Source organism: Pan troglodytes, chromosome 16 (genome assembly GCF_028858775.2).
Source record: "Pan troglodytes isolate AG18354 chromosome 16, NHGRI_mPanTro3-v2.0_pri, whole genome shotgun sequence".
NCBI classification, from domain to species: domain Eukaryota; kingdom Metazoa; phylum Chordata; class Mammalia; order Primates; family Hominidae; genus Pan; species Pan troglodytes.
Genome location: NC_072414.2, coordinates 41709169 through 41719779, shown reverse-complemented (window position 1 = coordinate 41719779; position 10611 = coordinate 41709169).

Below are 10611 nucleotides of genomic sequence, written 5' to 3'. Positions count from 1 at the left end.
GGTGGATCATGATGTCAGGAGATTGAGACCATCCTGGCTAACACGGTGAAACCCCGTCTCTACTAAAAATACAAAAAATTAGCCGGGCGTGGTGGCGGGCGCCTGTAGACCCAGCTACTCGGGAGGCTCAGGCAGGAGAATGGCGTGAACCCGGGAGGCGGAGCTTGCTGTGAGCCCAGATGGCGCCACTGCACTCCAGCCTGGGCGACACAGTGAGATTCCGTCCAAAAAAAAAGAAAAAAAGAAAGAGAAACAATGAGCCTAGAGAGCTGCGAGTTTGTGTCATGTCACATCCATATAAGCTAAGGGAAATCTCCTGTTAAAATCCTTGGAATGCCCAACCTTGGAAATTCAGAAATGTTAGACTACTGCCTTAATGACTCTGGAGAGACTCGCCTTCCCAGGGTTAATCAATTCCTAGAGACAGTAAAGAAATTGCCCAGGAGCACACTGGCAACCAAACGAATCAATTGAAATGCAAACCAACCAATCAAGAGCCCACACCCCAAGCACTTCCTTTATTAGAGCTCTCATATTCTGAGCCTCTATCCACTCGCTCTAAGCACTCCAAGGCCAGGTACCAAACAAGCAAGGATAGTACCTATGCCCCAGAATCTGCTGAAATTATTCAAACTAGCTAATCCTAAATCTGTTTCCACTATGTCACTTGTTCCTTCCCACAGAAACAAAAATAATAATGTTCTTTCCTACAGTTCTCCACTCTCCGTCTGTCTCCTAACTGGCCCTGGTGCTTCCCCATGTGTGCTTGTGGCATGCCCCCTTCTCTTGGGATCTGTGAATATAACTATCTTTCTAATGGAAGTCATCTCCTAATCTTTTGGCCTTATCATACCTAATAGTAATAAAACCTGTATTAAACAATATGAAATAAAACCTCTCTGGCTCCCTGAAGTAGATGATCTCTAGAGTCTCTTCTAGCTCTAACACTCCTTTATCCTCTTACTTTAAATAGGAAAGCATTTTACCATCTTTACAATAGATATTTCAGTTATAATAAGGTCTTGAGCTTCTGAAGTTACTCAGTTTTTAATGCCAAGGGTTTTGTGAATCAGGACTTACATAAAGAGAAATTACACAGAAAGTCTTGTGTAAGAGTCATTGCTTAATCGGAAGCAAGGGAAAATGTTAGTTCTATTTTGAGAAACCTTTCATTTTCCTCTATTATAGCTGAAGAATAAAAATCATTCTAGTATGCTTTTTCTAGACTCCTGTTAGCTTTTCTACTTTCCTTTGCTTTTCTTTCTTCTTTGCCTTTGGATACAAAGTAGTATAAGGTTCCCTCCTGATGGTGTGATTGTATGAGTTTGGGATGCATGTTGGGAGAATCAGGAAAATATTGGGATAAAATTCTCCCTTTAAAAGGCACGCAGAGTATAAGGCAAAACACAAGAACTATATTCCAGTATATAAAGAATTAGATTAGTAATGGGAACATTACTGAATATTTACTGAACTAAATTCTCATCTAGCATAAACAGGGATTCCCTGTGTAGTCTTAATCCATCATCTCACCCTTCTTTGCCTTTACTTTCTGAGAGAAAAACAATTATTCCAAATCCTCCACAAATATAATTAGTAGGATTGTTATGAGGAATCATTTGACTTTCAAAATAAATCTGAAAATTGCTTTCAGTTACTAAAATAAATTGCAGAGGAGGATTATGTTCGAGACAAAATTATGTCTTGTGTAAGGGAATAAACAAGGAAGTGCACTTCGGTGAGAGAATGAACATTTTGGTTCACGTTGTGATAAAAGGGTACCATAATTATTTGAAATCAGGAAAACAATTTATGGGTTTTTTTCAAAAAATTTTGTGTGAATTAATTTTTGTTATTGTGTTTGTTTCTGAAAATGCACCCATTTATATAATCTCTGGGAAGTCAGACAAAACAGATGTATAGCTCTCTGCAATGGGCAGGACTCAAACTGAAGTACAGTTGGCTGGATATTTAAGAGTACAGTGAGGAAAAGTCTCGCCTTTCTACTCCACCTGAAGTTGTCAAATGAAACTTTCCAGATATTTTACAGAAACAAAATGCCTCTGGCTCACATTCTGTTTGCCTTTGAGTCTTGCTCAAAACATATTTTTTCAAATGAAAAAAGGAAGCATGAAGGAAACAGACTAAAAGTCAAGGAACTAATTTTGTGCAGAAGGAAAACAAAACTGTGGAATCTCTGGGTTCAAAAATTTGAAAAAAAAAATTCAACTTATTTAATGCCCTCTAATTTGAAGATGAAAGAATGGTTGGACTGAGTCGTTCCTTCAGAAAGAGCTCTTTCTCTGTGCCTCAGACATCTGAAAGATCACAAAACCTTCCTACAGAAAAATTTCTAAGGTCAGAGAAACTGCCTTCTTCTGCTTACTTCAAATCTCTCTGTCAATGTAAATTTAATACTCTCCACACAAAAATACTAGCTTCATATACATACGGACAAAAATATTCACAGAACTTTTCAGAGTTATGAGTTTGGCTGGTTTTGTCTTGCTTTAAAGTGAACCCAATACTGAAAATCTTAAAGACCTTTCCCTCAAATAATAAATACAGTGAGTAGCACTCTCCCTTGCCTCCAGAGCTATACTGATATCACCTCTAGGGTTAGGAATTGTGGGACATGAACGAACAGGTAAAAATAAAAATATTGGGTATACCATTAACTCTTCCATTTTGAAAATAAGGTAGCTGAGGTTCAGAGAGATAGAGGTGCACGCTGGAACTTATCCTGAGACCACTTCTGAAAGTAATTTGAATCAGGCCTGAGACACAGGCCTCACCCAAGGCCTTGTCCTTCCTCTTGCTACAGTGATCAGGGAACGGTGAATGTCTGCACTGGTCTTAGATTCCTTATCTGAGTGACCAAGTGTGACAGAAAGAGTTAGGGGGTCCTTATGGGCACCCCCTTCTATCCACACCTCTGCTCTATAGATTCTAAACCGCCAGAGGATTCTGGGTACAGGCCTTTGAGCAAGCTGTGAAGGTGGTAACTGAAAATGCAAGGTGAGGAGTCAGGACCTGGAATTCTCAAGGGCAAAACCAAATAATATAGCCTTTTCCTCCCCCATCTCCTATCCTTCATTTTTCTTTCCTTTTGAAAATGTTTTATTATGAGCAATACTCAATAACAAACAAAATATGAATCAGAGACATCTTCTTTGAGAATTTGGAAGCTATCATTTGGCATCTTCAGGTGTGGGAGAAAAGTGAACCTTACCCTCACTGAGTTCCTACATGTCCAGCCCATTGTACTTCAGCTTGAATAATGGCCCATTGTGGAAGACCCTGTGTATATATTTATTTTGCCTAACTGCCCAGGGATTTTGTGAGTGGATCTATTTTCAGAACCAAAATGAATTCTCTACAGCAATCCTCAAATTTTATTCTGAATGAAAATCACCAAGAAAGCTTGTTAAAATACAGACTACTGAGCCCCATCCCTACCTTCTAATTCAGTAGATCTAGGATGAAACAAATGCTAACAAGTTTCCAAGTGATACTTACGGCTAGTCTCAGGGTTCGGGGCTAAAAGCAATGGCTCTTTAGGACCCAGTCGTAGATATGATGCTGATCGCCTTATATGCTACCACACACTCTGATAAGCCCTCTCTTTTCCCTGACTCAGCAAAAGGCTATATCCCATGTAAGGAGGAGATGATGAAAATGATGCATTTCATCTTCTTTAGGAAGCTTGCTGGTTTTATTCCAACCTCTTTAATGATTATTTTACACCTCTTTTTAGGCTCATTTATTTTACCCCTCACACATAAATGACTACAAAATTCTATAGGTTCTGTATCCTAAATACCTGCAGAGGGTCTTCCTCTCCAGCCCTCTTCTCATCTCTTGATTCAGGTAACAATTATCTCTCACTCACAATTTTGCAAGAGCTTTCTATATTTGGTATTCTTTTCTTACCATCCTTCAACTCATTTTCATTCCACTATCACAGAAAGTTTCCTGAAAAAGAAATGTGATCCTAAAACTGTGCTGCTCAGAATTTCTCTAGTGTACCCTCTTGGCCTTCAGCAGAGAAGAAGAAGGGAGGTGAGGTCTCAGAGACATTAATTTTCACTTTCAGTCATCCTCTTCCTTCCTCCAACCACACCAATACTCATAGCATTCGAGACCAACCTTGGCAGAAGGAGGAAGAGGTGAAATTGGACAACTTTCTCTACTCAAAACTGCTACCTTTCATTTCAGTTTAATAGCATTTATAGGTACCTGCTATTTGCAATACTTTGTGCTTTTTCACCAATCCTCACAAAAATCAGGTGGTGTTACAGGGGGAAGGAATGAGACACAGCATGAAGGAGCTACCTAAGGTTATACCAAGCTAGTTAGATAAATGTGCCTGTACAGGTTGCTTGCCATTGAACATCACAACAGTCGGTTTGTTTTTCAAATATATGATTTAGGCAGTAGAGGTTAAGAACAGAAGCCCTAACTTCAGGCACTCTTGATTGGAAACCTGATTCTGCCATGAGGTAACCATGAGTAAGTTACTTATCCTTCTAATAATCCCCTTGTGATAATAGCAACCTAAAATAACCCCTGCAACCTCTGACTCCGTGTATTCATGCCTTTGTGAAACAATCTCCTCTTGAGTGTGGGCAGGACCTGTGACTTGCTAATAGGATGTGACCAAGGTGATGGGATATCACTGCCATGATTATACTGTGTTATAAGTGAAGGGATTTTGCAAGTGAAATTAAGTTAAGGTTCTAATCTGCAGAACCTCAGAACCCCTGTAGAACTTCTGTTCTGATCTCCCCTAATCAAGTAGTCCTTTAAAAGGGGGCTTATTCCTTCCCTGAGCTTAGAGATTCTGGATAGCAGACTCCCTCTTCTGTCAGCCCTAAAGAAGTAAGCCATTATTAATTTTACAGATGTACAGAAATAAATTTTGCCAGAATCCACATGGACTTGCAAGAGTACCCTGAGTCTCAGATAAGACTGCAGCCTCTTGAACATAGTCTTGTGAGACCCTAAGCAGAGGAGTCAGATAAGTTTTGCCCAGACTCCTGATCCATGGAAACTGTGAAATAATAAATGCATGTTGTTTTAAGCTGCTAAGTTTGCATTATTTATTTATTTATTTTTTATTACTCTTTAAGTTCTAGGATACATGTGCGGAACGTGCAGGTTTGTTACATAGGTATACATGTGCCACGGTGGTTTGCTGCACCCATCAACCCGTCATCTACATTAGGTATTTCTCCTAATGCTATCCCTCCCGGTGCCCCTCACCTCTCAACAGGCCCCGGTGTGTGATGTTCCCCTCCCGGTGTCCATGTGTTCTCATTGTTCAACTCCCACTTATGAGTGAGAACATGCGGTGTCTGGTTTTCTGTTCCTGTGTGAACTAATTTACACTCCCACAAACAGTGTAAAAGCATTCCTATTTCTCCACATCCTCTCCAGCATCTGTTGTTTCCTGACTTTTTAATGACTGCCATTCTAACTGACATGAGATGGTATCTCACTGTGGTTTTGATTTGCATTTCTCTAACGACCAGTGATGATGACAAGACATGGGCAAAGACTTCATAAAACATCAAAAGCAATGGCAACAAAAGCCAAAATTGACAAATGGGATCTAATTAATTTAAAGAGCTTCTGCACAACAAAGGAAACTATCATCAGAGTGAACAGGCAACCTACAGAACGGGAAAAAATTTTTGCAATCTATCCATCTGACAAAGGGCTAATATCCAGAATCTACAAGGAACTTAAACAAATTTGCAAGAAAAAAACAAAAAACCCCATCAAAAAGTGGGTGAAGGATATGAACACTTTTCAAAAGAAGACATTTATGCAGCCAACAAACATATGAAAAAAAGCATTCATTTTTTAATGCAGCAATGGTTAACTAACACATCCCTTCTTCCTGTATTTCACCACCAACAATCCTCCTCACACCCACCAAAAAAGGGAAAGTGGTAGAGGGAAGGCAGGGACCAAAGAGCACAATGTGTACTGGGCTGAGCTGGTTTGGGAGCAATCACATCTTTACTTATCCCCAACCCTGGACAGGCAGAATGGCTTCAGTAGTGCTGCTCTGAGGAACCAGATAAAATACCCTAGAGGAGTGTGGCCTACCAGAGGGCAGAGGAGTGATGGGATTGGACAAAAAGACACTCTTCTTCTTCCACTGTCCCCACAGTTCTGCTTATTTCTGGAACTCAAGGAGGTAAGAGCTGTGCCAAGAAAAGAGGGTAGAGCTGGCTCTGCTTCTCAGGCTTTAGGCAGCCAGGAGCAGTCAGCTGTGACCACTCAAGCACTAAAGCACCTGAATACCTAGGAGGTGTAAATCCCTAGGCTGTGGCTCTGTGGGGTTGGGGTTTGTATAAAGACAGGTGTGAAATGCTCTGCTCTTTAAGGCCTATAAAAACTGGTGGGTAGAACAACATTAACATATGGAGAAAGTTAAGTAATAAAGATGGCCACATCAAATGATTGGCACAGGCAGTAATGCATGGAGTGGAGAAACAGAGCTAGGCTTGATGACACAATACCCATAGTCATAGTTTGATTCTGCCACTAACTGCCTTGGGACTTAAGTCCGTCTCAACACATCTTTGGACTTGGGTTTCCTGGACTCTAATATAAAGAGCTTGTATGTTTGCTGGTTTGTAATTTATTCAGAAATATAGTGCCTTTCTCAAGTGAAATGAAGAAAACAGATGAAAAGCAGAGCTCTTCTAGCTAAAGCAAGGGAACAAGCATAAACACAACTGCAGGGGATGAGCCCTAAAGTCCCTTCTGACTTTAACATCTTCTGATGATGTGGTGGTTCTCCAGCAGAGACTGCCTGGGATATGAACTGGGAGGATGCATGCAGGTTTAAGCACCCTGCAACTATCATAAGGTCCTGCAAGTGTGGTAGTACTGGTGAGAAGAGGAGCCAATACAAGAGCATACACCCTCTACTCCTGCAGGGCTTCCAATGTATACATCAAGAACAGACACAGCCATTTGCTTTTAGCCATTCTTCTATTAGGCTTGCAGCAGTCAATGTCAGCCAGAACTTTCTGTAGTGCTCCAAAGACTGCTCTACTCTAAGTCCCAGCTAGAAAGGCTGAGGTATGTAAGTTCCATTCTTTTTATGTGAACTGTACCAGGGAAGTCAGTTTTACTATTTCGGGGAGACGCTGCATTTCAACTGTGTGTGGCATCAAATAGAAACTCTCACCCCACCCATGCTATTTTCTATTCACAAATTATACACCCCACAATCTCTACCAACCCTCACAGCCAGCATTATAAACACAAACAGTAGAAACAAGCCTTTCCTCAGATCTTGTAGTTTGGGCCCTGGCCAGTTCCTCGAAGAGCTTTTGTACTTGTGCATCAATAGCTGTCTCATATAGCTTCTGGTATTGTGTAGAGAAGACTAATAAATGAACAGGATATTTATTTTTCATCCAGTGCATTTACTGAACACCTACCATGTGTCTAGTACTGTCCCAGCCACTGTGGATACAGCAGTGAACTAGACAGACATCCCCTAGCACTAGAGGAATAAGTGCATCTATTCTTCAGGGGAATAAGTGTGGCATACTGCAGAATTCACTGTGCTTATAGATATTCTAGCTGACTCAATGGCAACCAGCCATCATTGAGACTCACTTGCCATAGGGATTTCTCTGCAGCTGATACCACAGCTATAAAGAGAAAATCATCTTGCTATTTTCCATGGGGAAATTTGGCTCAAAAAGATAAATGTATTTTAATTTTTTTTTTCTGAGATTGTTTAACAGTATACTAAAGTAAGCATTTTCAAGGTGTTCTCTGTTAGGCCTCCTGGCAAAGTTTCTGTGAGGGTGAAATAGACAAATTGCAAAAGATATGTGTCCTTGGTTGCTTGTGTGCTATCCAGGCTCTCACAACTGGCCATGCCCCTAGCATCCTGCTTTGCTGGATAGATTTCAGAGAAGGGTCTTCTGAAGGCCATGAAACCCAGTTTATGGCTCTGAGTGTAGACTAGGGTAAGGTCCAAAGAAAGGGCTTCAGATTCCATGCACAGCAGCTCATGTTCCTGTGAGGTTGTTTTATGACTCTGTGCAAATCCAGAATCCTGTCATTGGACAAAGTGGTCAAGTACAGGATCAGTATCAGAGGATAGAGGATGATGGGGTACATGGTCCTATTTTAGACAGGGAAGTTCAGAAAGGCCTCCATGAGAAGGTGATATTTGCATTCAAACTAGAATAAAGTAAGGGAATGAATTATAGATTTCTGGAAGTAGAAAATTCCAGAGAAAAAGAAGAAACTGTACAAACATACCAAGGGTAGATAATGTTCAAGTTACAGGAAGAAGATAAGTGCAACTGGACACAGTGAACAAAGGAAAGGTCAAAGGGCTAGATCCTGTGGGCCAGGTAAGCAGACTGAGGGAAGGACTTGGGATTGTTATTTGTGTGTGTGTGTGTGAAAGAGAAAGAGAGAAAGAGAGAGAGAGAGAGAGAGAGAGAGAGAGAGAGAGAAAGGGAGAGAAAGGGAGAGAAAGGGAGAGAAAGGGAGAGAAAGGGAGAGAAAGGGAGAGAAAGGGAGAGAAAGGGAGAGAAAGGGAGAGAAAGGGAGAGAAAGGGAGAGAAAGGGAGAGAAAGGGAGAGAAAGGGAGAGATGGGAAGTTATTAGAGAGTTCTAAGCAAGGGGTGATATAATCTAACATTGTGTGTTACAAGGCTCACTCTGACCAAGGCTAGCCCCCATGGACCCAGCTTCCAAGCCCACTACAGTGCCAGGCCAGCCATCATGGCCTCAGGTTCCAGGTCCACCCCAACATCAGGCTGGCTCCTGTAGCCATAGGCTCTAGACCAGTCCCTGAAGACCTAGCTTCTAGGCCTACCTCAGCACCAGGACAACTCTTATGGCCACAGGCTCCAGGTCCACCTAGTACCAGGCTGGCCCACCACTGTGGACACCAGCATCAGTCCCACCCCAGTGAACTCAGGCTCTGGGTTTCCTCCAGAGACAGTTTACCCCCTGTAGCCCCAGGCTCCAGGCCAGCCCTCATGGTTCAGGGATCCAGGTTGTCACCAGTGGACCTAGCCTCCAGACCTGCCCCATCACCAGGCTGACCTCACAGACAGCTTCCAGGCTGGCCCCTAGGGTCCTCAGCTCTATGGATCCAGGTACCAGGCCAGTCCCTGTGGACCCAGGCATTGGGATCACCTACCCACTGACCCAGGCACTATGCCAGCTGACTTGGAGACTTTCACAGCAAGCCTGCCTGCAGACCCTGCTGGCTACTCTGCTCAGAGTCTCTGGACAAGCTGACTGGTGAAGGCCTTTCACTGGAGATGTCAGTCTATAAAGACTGGAAAAGGTGCCCACTTATTCAAATGCAGACACTACTGCAAATCCACAAGGATCACAAATAATCAGGGAAACATGACACCACCAAAGGAAAAAAATAAAGTACCAATAACTGACTCTCAGAAATGAAGACCTATAAACTTCCTGACAAAGACTTCAAAATAATTATCTTAAAGAAGTTTAGTAAGCTACAAGAGAACACAGACAACTAAACGATATCAGAAAAACAATACATAAACACAATGACAAGTTCAATAAAGAAAAACAAAACAAAAACCAAATAGAAATTTGGAGCTGAAGAACATAATGACTATACTGAAAAATTCCATAGAGACCTTCAGCAGCAGACTTCATCAGACAGAAGAATCAAGGCACACAAAGATGTGTTTTTAAAAATTAGCCAGGCAGAAGAATAAAAAGAAAAAAAGTGAAGAAAGCCTATGCAACTTGGGACACCATCAAACAAATGAATATATGCCTTTTTTGCAGTACCAAAAGGAGAAGAGAAAGAGAAAGAAGCAGAAAGCTTATGTGAAGAAACAATGACAGAAGCATTTTCAAATCTAGAGAAGGAAATGAACATCTGTATCCAAGAAGCTCAATGAATCCCAATAGATTAAACATAATGAGATCTTGATTGAAACACATTGTTATACAATTCTTTAAAAAATAAAGAATTTTGAAAGCAGTAAGAGAAAAGCAACTCATCACTTACAACAGAACCACTACAAAACTATAGGTAGATATCTCAGAAGAAATCTTGCATGCCAGGAGATAGTAGGATAATCAAGTACTGAAAGAAAATATCCTGGCAACCAATAATACAATACTCAGCAAAACTGTCCTTCAGAAATGAAGTAGAGATAGAGACTGTCCCAGAAAAACAAAAGTTGAAGGAGTTATCACCACTAGATCTGCCTTACAAGAAATGCTTCATAAATTCACGTTGTAATGAAAAATGCTAACAACATGTAACAGTACAAAACTCATTGGAAAGGTGAGATATAGTCAAATTCACAATACTCTAATACTGTAACAATTGTGTGAAAATCACTTTTAACTCTAGCATAAAGTTAAAAAGAAAAAATCATTAAAAATAACTATAGCTACAATAATGTGTCAAGGAATACACAATATAGATAGATGTAATTTGTAATATCAGTAATATGTAAGGGAAGGAGAACTTAAAAAACAGAGTTTTTGTATGTTAAGTTGCTTATAGCCTAAAATAGCCTGTTATAATTTATGTAAGTCTCATTATAACCACAAAGA